Consider the following 12610-nt stretch of genomic DNA (forward strand, 5'->3'; position numbering starts at 1 on the left):
CCCCACATGATCAGGAAGTTCTCCTTTAAACACATTCAAAGTTTTCAGGGTTTGTCAGGAATACACAGTGCTAGTACAGCTCAACAAAGGACCATAGAGAATTTTTTACTAGGGGATAAAAATAAAACAGCAGCAAATAATTAAACAAAAACAGTTCATGTCTATTTGGAAGAATTCAGAGGACTGTAGTCCAGTTACCTCCTAATACATTAGAAAGGATCTGAACAAGACTTGAGGATGGAGCCACCTGCCACTGAACTGAATAGAAGTCCTTCTGTCATTGACTGTCAATGGTGGCTGGACTGGACCCAGATTGAGTGCTGTGTCCTGATTACTACAGTGAAGCAAGCTGGAGGTCAGAGGTACATCCATTCTCTAAAAGAATCACAGCTGTTGGACATTTGCTCCTATTACTGGTCTGAATGACAAACATTCTCTTCTGACCCTCTCTAACACACACATACACAATATAATTGTACCTTTCACTGAATCAGTGGGGGGTGGATCATGAATCTAATGGGGAAAACTGACCCTGACTGGTAAAAACATATTATATGTTCTTAAAAATGAATAATAGAATTTGCATAAAAAGGCTAAAATCAGCCTATCAAACAACTGAAAGGAAAAATATAAAATATAATACAAGAGGCTTATCCATAATAACTAGGGAAAGCCCAAGAAATGATTGCTATGAAAATAAAGTCTTTGAAGAAGAGTAAAGGGAAGGGACTATCCTAAATGAGTTGTATTATAAATGCCAGAGGTGTGATTTTAGACAGTGACAAAACTGTCAGAACATCAGCTGCAACTGAGACTTGGTTCTATATGGATGCAAAATTTTGCCTGTAAATATTTATTGTGGATGCTGGGGACAGTGAGTGTGAAGAAATTCCTCTAGCACTTTGACCAATAGAGTTCATAGTACTGTACAGAAGTATTATTATATGTGTTTATTGTTTTGGATAAGATCATACTTTATTTCCATTTTTAATGAGGAAACCAGGACACAGAAATGGCAGTGCAAGAGACCGAGCCAAAGTAAGAGCTAGAAATCGGGACTGACAGCTCTGATCCCCATAACCTAATCTCTGAACAATACCTACTTTTACAACAGAGTTCTACCAATGGTGAATCTGAGCCAATGAACTGGAATGAACTCTCCTAGCTTTGGCCCTCAACTCATCATGGATCCTCCTATCTTCTTAATGGCAAATGTTAGGAGTATCAACTCTAAATTTTATATATAAGTAGGTGGGAGTATAACTGGCCTTGTCTATATGAGACACTGACTGCACAGTGGATCATTACTACTGCACAGTAGTGTCACATGGTATGGAGCATGATGTGACACTACTATGCAGTACTAACAAGCAGTAACAAGTAACAACTGTGAAGTCAGTGTCTCATGTAGATGTGGCCACTGAAAATCATGAAATTGGCTTAAAAATTAGATTTGCCCAAATGTACCTGGTTTAGTAATTCTTCCTTTAGTTTTCGATGCTTTGAAAACTTTGATGGCTCACTAATTATACTTGCTTCGGAGGGTTTAGTCAAGGGCAATTCTGCTGTCAGTAGGGTGTCAGAGTATGCTTTCTTACAAGCCTGAGTAGCTCAGTTGGTAGAGCATCAGACTTTTAATCTGAGGGTCCAGGGTTCAAGTCCCTGTTCAGGTGGTTGCTTATTGCTTTTTCATCACAGTAAGGGTGGCAAAAATTTGGAATGTGCTTCCAAGGGAGGTGGTGCTCTCCCCTACCTTGGGGGTCTTCAAGAAAAGGCTGGATAGGCATCTGGTTGGGGTCATCTGACCCCAGCACTCTTTCGTGTCTAAGCAGGGAGTTGGAGGTCCCTTGCAACCCTAGAATCTATGAATCTATGAAAGACATTTTTTCTGTTTGTTTTTAAAAGGAAAGTAAATCTTTAAAAACTACATCATTCCGCTTATATGACTAAATACAGTAGAAAAGAGGACGGAATACAAATGCCCACTGACAAGGATTTTTTTTTCATGAAAAGCCAATTACTTTGTAGGCTTCCTGATTATTTCTCCTTTCTATAGGCATATTGCAAATTTTGACTGTTAAGCCAGTGTAAAACTATGAATGAAGTCCTATTTTAAAACTATTACTATTTTAGAAAATATTTCTTTAAATTGTGTCCTAACTACTGTTGTGCTGTTCACAGATGCATTAGTGTAGTATAAACAAACACCAGTTCTAGGGGGAAAATTGGTAGTTTTGGTGACTGCAGCTTTGTGAGGGGAAGGAAGTGACTATTTCTGGTGATCACTATGTTAATGCAAACACATTTTCTCTGCCTAAAGGTTGATTCACCATACGACCATGGCTGAGTTGCACCTTCTTAAAAGCAGCTGTGTGGATCCAGCAGTTTTGGCCATCTCATTATTTCCTCAGTGTAGTGGGCTGCTCTCAGGGCTTCTGTGTTACCACCTTCTCATGGAAACAGTAAAGGACTTTGTAATGGCATCTAGCTGATCCCCCATTTTCAGAACAGCAACTGATAATTGTTGGTAGTCAGGCATGTAGGTTCAAACCCCTCATGGGCTCTCAACCCAGGACTATGGCTTTCTGTGTGAATGCATTAGGACTGGGCTATCCAGCTTCAGCACTGCTGGATGCCACATGTGATGTTGGCATGAGTCCCCAAATCACACACCACTTGGGTTGCATGGTGTGGGGGCAGTCCCTGCCCTGGGATCCCTCCCCTCCACTGTAAAGACAATGCACAGCCCCCTCTTTGGTGGGCTGTACTGGCATGGTACCAGGAAAGGCAGATACCAGCCCTCATGAGTCTCATGTGGCCTGTGAGCCACCAGTTAGACAGCCCTACTAGGATGGCCCTTCTTTCCCTGCTGTTTACAAAGCTAGGACTTACATTCAAGTATGGACATGTAAGCATGTTCTGTAGCTATATGGGTGCTTGTTTGCCCACAGTGTAAATAGAATAGAATTTCAAACTGTGACAAAAATTGAAGTAAAATTGAGCAACTGCTATCTGGGCACATAAGGTGAAATAGGATTCTGCCTTGGAGTAATGTTCATTTTTTTCTAATTTTCATAAAACAGTACTAGGGCCTGATGGTGTAAAACTAAAGGGAGATGCAAAGGTTGCTTACACACACACACACACACACACACATTGTATAAATTTGTACCATAGCCCATTCCAGCTGGACCAGAGAGTCTCATCATCAATATCAATATGTGTTTTAACATTAAGAAAAACATTTTAAAAATGTAGACTAGAATATGGTTTAGTTTAATTTATTACTTAAAATTAGTAATATTACTAAAAATGTTTCCCTTTGTATAGATGGGAAAACATAGCAATAGGAAATAAAAGAAAGGACATATAAGATCAAAGGTATCACTGAGTCTGAGTGGGTGAATTGATAAGAACAGTGTAGCTATAGAAGAGTGGCACAATTAATCGAGTATGCTGGTGCACAGAAATTGACAGATTTCGGCATCGGCAGTCTTCCACATCATGTGTATCTGCATCTCTGCACTGAAAAAGATGGTGGCAGGCACTTTGAAATAAAACATGTTTTTCACAAAGTTGTAGACTGTAAGAGGCTGGAAGGGAACCTACTTCAATGACAGCCCAAAGAAAAATCATGTCCCAACTCACAGGGAAGCCCAGGGCATCTCATGGCAGGCTTAGCTACGTGTACACAAATGCCAGCAGGAATTGGCCTTTCTCCTGAGTGACAAAGATTATGTTCTTGTAGGGAGGGATAATGGAGACCTGGTAGGACTCCACCTGTGACTGGTCCATAGGTATAAAATACTATACCTTGTACAGGAGAGACCATGTTGGGAAGAGAGGTGGGGGTGTATCTCTCTACGTGAAGAAGCAGTACACTTCCCTTCAAACCAAGTTTAGCAACCAAGGCGGGCATCTTGAGACCCTCTGGATTAAAATATGGAGAGTATGGGGAAGGGGCTATAACTGTAGGAGTCTATTATAGACCTCCCGACCAAGAGGAAGAGCTGGATTGTGAATTCAATAGGGAAATAGCTAAGGCTGCATGCTCCCAATGCATAGTTGTCATGGGAGACTTCAACCTCCCTGACATCTCATGGGAAGAGCAAATGGCCAAATCTGACCAGTTGCGTAGCTTCCTCACTTGCAATGATGAGCTCCACCTAACACAAGAGGCCTATGGAGCAATTAGGGGAGAGTCACTGCTAGATCTGGTTCTGGCCTAAAGGGATAATCTGGTGAGTAATCTGAGGATCAAGGGGAAACTTGGTGACAGAGACCATGAACTGATCACTTTCTCCAATGCAGGGAAGGCAAATCTCTCAGTAAAACAGAAATCTTCAACTTTAGGAAGGCTGACTTTCTCAAACTCAGGAAACTGGTCAATCAGGCACTAAGAGACCATGGCCCCTTAGAAAAGGGAGTCCATGAGGAATGGCAAAGCACAAGGAAAGTCCATTCTGTTCCACAGGAAATGCAGTCAGCAGGTTGGGGAACCCCCTTGGCTCAATAGGGAACTTTTGGACCTCCTGAAACTAAAAAGAGAAGGCTACCCAAAATGGAAATCAGGAATCATCACCAAGGAGGACTACACAGCACTAGCCCACACCCGTAGAGAGTGGATCAGAAAAGCCAAAGCAGAAACCAAACTCAGGCTAGCTATGGGAATCAAGGACAACACAAAGTCCTTCTTCAGATATATGGGAAGTTGGAGAAAGAACAAAGGCAATATTGGATCCCTGCTAAATCAGATGGGGCAGCTGATTTCTGATGCTCAGGAAAAGGCCAGTGTCCTAAATGACTAACTTGCATTTGTCTTCCACCTGCCCAAGGGGGTGACCCTGTTGGACAGTATGCAAAGCATCCAGAAGGCAGGAGATAGGCCCACTATTGACATAGATCAAGTGAGGGAACACCTTGAGAAGTTCAACATCCATAAGTCTGCAGGCCTGGATGAAATGCACCCAAGAGTCCTGAAAGAGCTGGCGGACATCATAGCATGCCCTATGGTGAAGATATTTGAGAACTCATGGTGCTTGGGAGAGGTACTGGAAGACTGGAAAAGAGCCAACATGGTCCCAATCTTCAAGAAAGGAAGAAAGCCAATTACTCTGACATGTATCCCTAGAAAAATCCTGGAGAAAACCATCAAGGGTTCCATCAACAACAGGTTAACAGAAGGAAACTTTCTGAGTGCCAGCCAACATGGCTTTGTTGCTGGAAGGTTTTGCCTGACCAACCTCATCTCCTTCTATGACCAGGTAATGCATTGCCTGGACAAGGAAGATGAGGTTGATGCCATGTATCTGGATTTCAAGAAAGCCTTTGAGCTGGTCTCCCATGATGTCCTCATGGTTAGGAAGGAGAACTGCGGCCTCAACCACCTCATGTTCTGATGGCTGGGGAAACTGGCTTCGGGGTTAAACTCAAAGAGTATTAGCTGATGGGAGCAAATCAGCATGCCTCAAGGTGATCAGTGGTATCCCTCAGGGCTCAGTACTTGGGCCAGTACTCTTCAAAATCTTCATTAATGATCTGGATTTGGGTGTCAGTTGCGAACTGACAAAGTTCGTGGATGACGCTACACTATGGGGGAAGGTGGTCCCGCTGGAGGACAGGCTGGGGATACAGGCTAACCTGGACAGGGTCACAAGGTGGGCAGACCAAAACCTGATGGCTGGGGGAGGGTCAGGGGTGGGGAGGTTGGGGCTTATCACATGGCTGGGGCTGGCATGGCTGGCAGCTTCACTCATTCTTGGATGATGGTGATGGTGGGCAACTCTGGGCAGTGTCCTTGGATGGTGGGGAATGGCATGCAGGCACCTGCCTGGAGACCCCCCCGGGGAAGAGCTGGCACTGCTGGTGACTGGCAATGTTGTGGCTGGTCATGCCTCATGGCTGGGCCTGGGGCTGCAGAGCTGTTGAGGCAGGCACTGTCCTGGTGGAGACCAGAGATAGGGAGCTCAGTGGGATGGGATGCTGGATGCCCAAGGGGCCCTTCCCTGGTGACATGTCACCACAGGTGCCAAGCCGAGGCAGGGGCTTGAGTAGGCTGACCATAGTGCTATAAACAGTACAGCTGAAGCCTGGGTCCCAGGGTGAAAGGATCTCTATCAGTTGCTGCATAAAAGGCATGGACTTGCGGACACTCCCAGATCAATGATCGTGGGTGGTCATAGTGGCCCACACCAGTCTTCTCCTGTGACCAGTTGGAACCCCAGGTGGTGGGCACAGGTGTGGGCATGAGCGTGGTTGGGAAGAATGCCACTGGGGATCTCACACTGGCTCTCTACACCTCTGCACAGCTGTCCCTGTGCTGCCAGGTCTGGGTAGCTGCCTGCACCATCCAGCACAGGGGCACGGCATGGGATGAGCAGATACGCAGCAGAGGCAATGCCCCGTAGCACTTGCAGACTCTGGTCAGGTTGATGGGGGTGGGCTACAGGCAGGTGGAGCTGGCCCTGCTGGCCAGAAGCTGCCTGGAGCTGGGCCTGGGGGTGGCAGGCCTGGTAGGAAACTACAGCACCCTGCAGGCCTGGATGGCACAGGTCTGGCAGGCAGTGGGGCTAGATAGTAATTTAAACCAGGCTTATTTTGACCAAAGCTGAAGTAGAAGCAGTTTAATCCAAAATAAGAGGGTCCACACAGCCCTCTGTGCTGGTTAATGAAATCATTTTAAAATCACACTTTAAGTTAAATGAGGAAAACATTCCTGTGTAGACAATCCATAAGGAAATTCAACCTATGAGCATTTCTTACATCTGCAAAGCATTTTGATGAAGAATTTTTCTCTCTAATTTCCAAAATAGTACATTAGAAAGATTTAGCAAGTTGGCTGACTTTTGTCCTAAGACATCGTTTTATCTCATCCAAAAGCATAATCTTGAATAAAAATTTCCTCAAAACTGTAGTTCCCACAGGCTAAATTCAGCTCTAGTGTAAGTCCACCAAAGTCAATATTAATGTGCTCACAATTAATGGCCAATTTTCCAAGAATATATTTTTCTAAAATAATGGAACTGACTAGGATTAATATTTTAGCATTACAGCTCTAAAGCTAGATCTTATTCCTTAAAATGTGTCCAGAAGTATGTTCTACAGCACGTTCTTACAAACCCATATAAGTTGTAATTTTAAATCGCTTATGAAGTGAGCCACTCTGTTTTTGACTATCTGTTTTTAAACATGTTACCATTAGGCAATAATTGTTGAGAATGAACAAAATCTAAATCACATTGTTTTTTCTATATACTTTTAAGTTAAAAGCTTTTTTTGTTTGCTTGTTTTTTATTCTTTCCTGCATGTTTTTGATGGTAAATTGTTTCTATTACATAGACATTTTTCTGAGACACTTGGTCAATGGCAACAATCACAGTCAATACCAGCATTATTAATACTGTCTAACTGGAAATGTCTTTTTGCAATAGATTCTGCCATTACAACCTTTGTAAATACCATTTCGATTTTGAAATCTCAAACTGGAACTCTGTGGCTGTGAAAATGGAAACACTAATAAAAACTAATGGAAATAAGGCATTTGACTGTGGATACTGCAGCATTAACAAAAGAATGTCTCCTAACTTAACCAAGTCATTTTTATTCTGTGATTGCTTGTCAGTGTAGCGTTGTGTATACAAGAATACACAATATTTTCTCATCAACAGAAAAATAGCTCATAAAGAAAAAAAAAACCCTTTGCCTCCACTTCAGAGGAGAATAGGGTAGTGAGACAACATGAAAAATGTTGGGAAGCAACAAGCTACATGCTTCCCAGTGAACTGCAGGAAACTCCCCTGAACTGAACAATCCTAGCTTTGCTGTGTCAGTCAAGAGATGCTGATCAAGTGTTTGGCTAGTTGGCCATACAGGTGTTCCAATCCTGTTTTCACAGCAAAAAAAAAAAAAAAAAAAAAATTAAAAAATCCTACAGTTCAATTATCCCACAAAAGCTGTACCACAATATCATTGAGAAGTCAATTACCAGCATTGCTGCAACACAGCTGCTTTTCCTGTAAACTGGCAGAAAAGCTCTTTAATAAACATTTATGAGCTCGTCAGATGGAGCAATCCCTTTCCTCCGAACAATATGGCTGCCAGGGATCACTCCCCGAGAGGCATTCTACCTGAGTGCACTTTGCCAGATTGATGAGCCTCATTCCGACAGTTGACTTTTTATGTTGAGAATTTGTTTGGCATGCCCAAGCTGCTCACATCAATATATTATTAAAGGGAGAGAAGGGAAGGGGACACAGACACAAACTTGTAGCACTACCACAGCTTTTCTAGTTGCATAAATGTAATTTCTTCTTGCATTATTTTCTCAGAGAAGCCAGCTGCCAGGGAATGTGGCACCCTTCCATTTCACAAATAAATATATAGATGCCTTTTGTTGTTCCATTACTGACCTTCTCCAAGATCCTAAATGGCCCATTTTTTCAAATTCTCAATGGTCCCTTAGTACAAACATGCATAGAAAGGTTACTCAGCGGGTTTGCATAGTAAACACAAATGGATATTGTACTTGACATCTTGTGAACTTGTCTCTCTCCCTTGTATCTTGAGAGAACATGGGACCTTCTGGGCCTGTATGAGCCTTACTGCATTTTTAATGATGGTCCCTGAAATGCAGGGGAGCAAGATGTTGTCACCTCGGCATATTTTATCCCTGATCAAACATTAGTTGGCGGCTGCTGTAAACTTGTAACATTCTTGTCTATTCTGGCTACCGCTTTGGTGGCAAGAGTGCAAGATCTCACCCAGCTTCTTTTTCTTCACATCTCTGGTTCACGCCCTTCTCTCTAGCTTGGACCCTTGCTCTCACTTTTTGCATCACTAAAGAAATTTTACTCACTAGTGTTGATATGTGAAAGAAGAAAGTTAGTAAGGAGATCATCGACCTTGGCAAATGCTCATTTCTGAATGCTAGGTAAAACAATTGTATACATTTCAGATTACTGTACGGATGAGGCAAAAACACTTAGTGAACAAGTTCTATTCTTAAAAAATTTTCTTTGCCACAAAGAGTCTAATGACATTTAGGGCATGCATGATAGTCTACATTTTACAGCTTAATAATCTATTTTTACAGCAAACTGACTGTTAAGCAACAATAAGAGGTGTTTGCTAGGTTGGCAAAAAGAAAAAACTAAAGTCTCCCGTAAACCTCTATCTGTAATTCAGGCCTGAACTAAATTATTTTGAAGCTTTGGGAAAACGTGATCTGTGTCTTGCCAAATATTTTTAATGTCTGAGTTTCAAGCTATATAGTTCGTCCATGGGTTTCTACTTGCAATTTCAAAAAGGTATCATTCAATAGACAAATGTCTGCAGAGAGCAGGCAAATATTAATGCTACTTTTCAAATCCATGTGAAAATGGGAGCTTTAGGACCATTTAATCCTCTCACCATTATTCTAGATGGAAAAAAAATAGGAGGAAAACTCTGGGATTCTATTTCAAATATCTGGAAGTTACAAGGGCTTACATAAAACAGGCTTTTCAGCAAAATCATTGAGTGGGTATGCTCTTCTGCCCTGCTATCACATTGGATTCCCTGGACCTCCACCTCTTCCTCCCATTCACCTACCATGCCTTGATGGAAAATTGATGTTTGGGAGGATGGATGCTTTTGGGTTTATTAGTCAGTCCAGCAGGGTCACTAGTCTTCTGCATATAGACAGTATATGGTATATACTATGTAGAGAAACACTGTTCCCTGATGATGGTAAGTGGGGAATACATGGTGAAGTCACTTCTCAGACTCTGTCAAGTTCTTTAACCTAGGGCATCTAGATTCCTTCCCTCCCCTGGTTTAATCTCTCTGTGGTTCCTATAATCAGATTAACCAAGGATCAACTCAATTAACTCATCCATGTTTCTTCCTGGTCTTGCCCTAGGCCTCACTGCCTTAATTTATTTGATATAAGGGTATAGCATAGTGTTTAACTGTAAAGCAAATCCTTGGGGAATTTTCCCATCCCAGTACTTCTCTCTTGCCCAGAGAAAATAAATCAAAAGGAGAGCTTCTTATCCTTTGCACTCCATTCCTTCATTTCTTTCACAAAACAAAATTCCATTCTGGTTTCTTCTCAGTTCTCAAGAGCATGTTATGTTGCAGTTCTTCAGTTTCTGCCCAGGTTTTCTTCTCACCAGTGCGCCATGTAAGATCCCTTTCTTGTCCCAGCTGCCTCAGTTTCACTACAGACCACCACTACTCCTAGTAGGCCTGTTCTCTCTCTTCTCAGTTGGTTGCCATCGAGTGTTCTCCCCGCTGTATTTCCCTCTGGGTCCCTGCTCTGGGATTCTGCACGGATGATTCACACTGCCCCTCCATCCACTTTTACTTCTCTTCTGGGGACAGCATAGATCAGGGGTGGGCAAAATGCAGCCCATGGGCCGGATGCAGCCTGCCAACCCATTCTATCCAGCACATGGGGCCCCTAAAAAATTTTGAAAATTAATATTAATCTGCCCTGGGCTGCCTGTCATGTAGCCCTCGATAGCTTGCCAGAACTCAGTAAGCAGCCCTCCACCCAAAATAATTGCCCGCCCCTGGCACAGTTGATTCTTGCTCATGGATCATCCTGGTCCTAACAACTAATGAGAATCCAGTGTGCAGGAGCTTCTTCTTGGATACTCCCTGTTTGCAGTCTCCCATGATGCTTCCCACCCCAGGGGATGCTGAACACTGACCCTCTCTTCAACACTCTCCTTTAGGTTGCCCACCCCTGTTCCTGGGTCAATTGGGATTGGCTTCCTGGAGCACACGTACTCATGCTCATGGGGCCTGCCTGTTGCCTTGCTTTTCCCCAGACCTTCTTTCCCTGCTCACCAGAGATGTGTCACTTGCTCAGACCCATCCTGGTAAGTTCCCTGCTGGCATGGCCAGTCCCACAGGAGCATAGCAGGGGCTTGGACACAGTCCCTGCTACAATCACCATAGTCTTTTATGTGTAGATCCATAACAGTAGTTAATACTTGAACTTCTGTCAGACATCTTGTTTCCATAACTTCTTTGGACAGGCAAAAGGCTCCATTTTCATTTTGTTGTTTCCAACCCTAATAACCTTTTTACCCCAAAATTAGGGTGCATACAGATGAGCACAGACGTTTCTTTCCCTGGGGACAAGGAGCAGCAGCATACCTTGTATTACTGGTACTTGTCCCCAGAGAATGCCATGCACGCTCTGGTGTGTGGCAGGTTACCCCAAGTAGGTAGGGGAGGTTGGGACCAGCAGCTGTGCTGGCCCCAGCAGCCTTACCTGGGGTCCTGAGAGCCTCCCAGGGTTGCAGCTGTGGCAGGAAGCCTAGCCAGAAGCCAGAGTGTGACTCTGGCTGGCCAGGTTCTGATTTTGGGTGGCGTGTGCTACCGCCACATGCACCACCCAGCTTTTTTTTTTTTTGGTGTGGGATTCTTTTGGAAAAAAATCCCCCATGCTGTAAGGTAACCGTGCGGGGAATACCTATATGTGCACTGTGTGGCATCACAGATGGGTCTGAGGTGCTGCATACCACATATCCATGCTCATCTGGATGCAGCCTTAGCAGGGAACTCTGCTTTAGCAATCTAGCTGAACGTTATCCTTTAGTGTATATGATTATTTGACAAAAAGCCATGCTTGTACATAAGAATACAAAAGATGAGATAAGATTATAGCAGCCGCTGAAAGGACCTTGAACCAATAGTCATCTTCTCTCTAACGGTGTCAAGACAGCATAGAAAAAATCTGCTGTAAAGGCCAATAGAATGTGAGAGGAGTATATAAATCCAAGGAGGATATGCTGAGCGTATGAATTGCTCTGGTCAAAATTTAAAGCATTTTGAGAATTATGTTCTTTTCTCATCACTGCATTGGGAAAAGAAGACATCGCAATACTTGAAAAGGTAGAGAAGGGCAGCAAGGCTAATCCAGGATTAAAGAAAATAAGCTTTGAGGACTGCCAGAGAAACCCTTAACCTATATGGCCTAGAAGGAAGACGGCAGATATTTAAAGGGGATCTAGCAGAAGCATACATATTGTTGGCTAAGGTTATTTATTTTCCTGTGTCACATGCAATTAGACATAACATGTATAAATGCAAATGGGAAAATGTAATTAAAGACTCTAGGAAGCCGTCATATTTCACTGAGAGATGTATTGCACAGACACTTAGCAAGGAGTGCAGAACTTGGAAAAGTTATCACTACAGAAGGAAAAAAGGGAGAGATTACCAAAAACGTGAGGGAGGACGAGGAAGAACACCCTACCACTATCACTGCCACCACCACTTTTATTCGGATTGTTCAGTGATCTTTTTCACTCAATTCTAAATCATCTTTGGGACACTGCCAACCTGGAAATTCTCTTTCTGTCCTAAAACTATTTTTGTTGATATTCAATTATAAGCAACACCTCAAGTTTCCTATGACTGAAAGAAAGTAGAAAAACCATTTTATCTCTCTTTCATTCTACTTACTTTGTGGATCTAACAAACACCTTATCGCTCTTGCTGCTTTGTGAAAAAACAGTTTCACTTTTTGTCTCTGCTATAATGATACCATCAGCCCTGTAAGCTTTTCAATGTGACCTCACCTACATCTTTCTCCAAGCCTTATTAGATGGTATCA

At 43.0% G+C, this 12610-nt stretch overlaps 1 long non-coding RNA gene and 1 other non-coding gene across 2 annotated transcripts in view; both read left to right on the plus strand.

Annotated features, from left to right (window-relative positions):
* Nucleotides 1-12610, plus strand: part of LOC149868751 (uncharacterized) — a 131390-nt gene that overhangs the window by 20028 nt on the left and 98752 nt on the right. The gene's annotated exons all lie outside the window — the stretch shown is intronic.
* On the plus strand, nucleotides 1601-1673 carry TRNAK-UUU (transfer RNA lysine (anticodon UUU)). Its single transcript has one exon. It is a non-coding gene; the product is annotated as a tRNA-Lys (tRNA).

This window comes from Crocodylus siamensis, chromosome 3, assembly GCF_052110815.1.
Source record: "Crocodylus siamensis isolate JL-2025a chromosome 3, ASM5211081v1, whole genome shotgun sequence".
In the NCBI taxonomy this organism is placed as follows: Eukaryota; Metazoa; Chordata; order Crocodylia; family Crocodylidae; genus Crocodylus; species Crocodylus siamensis.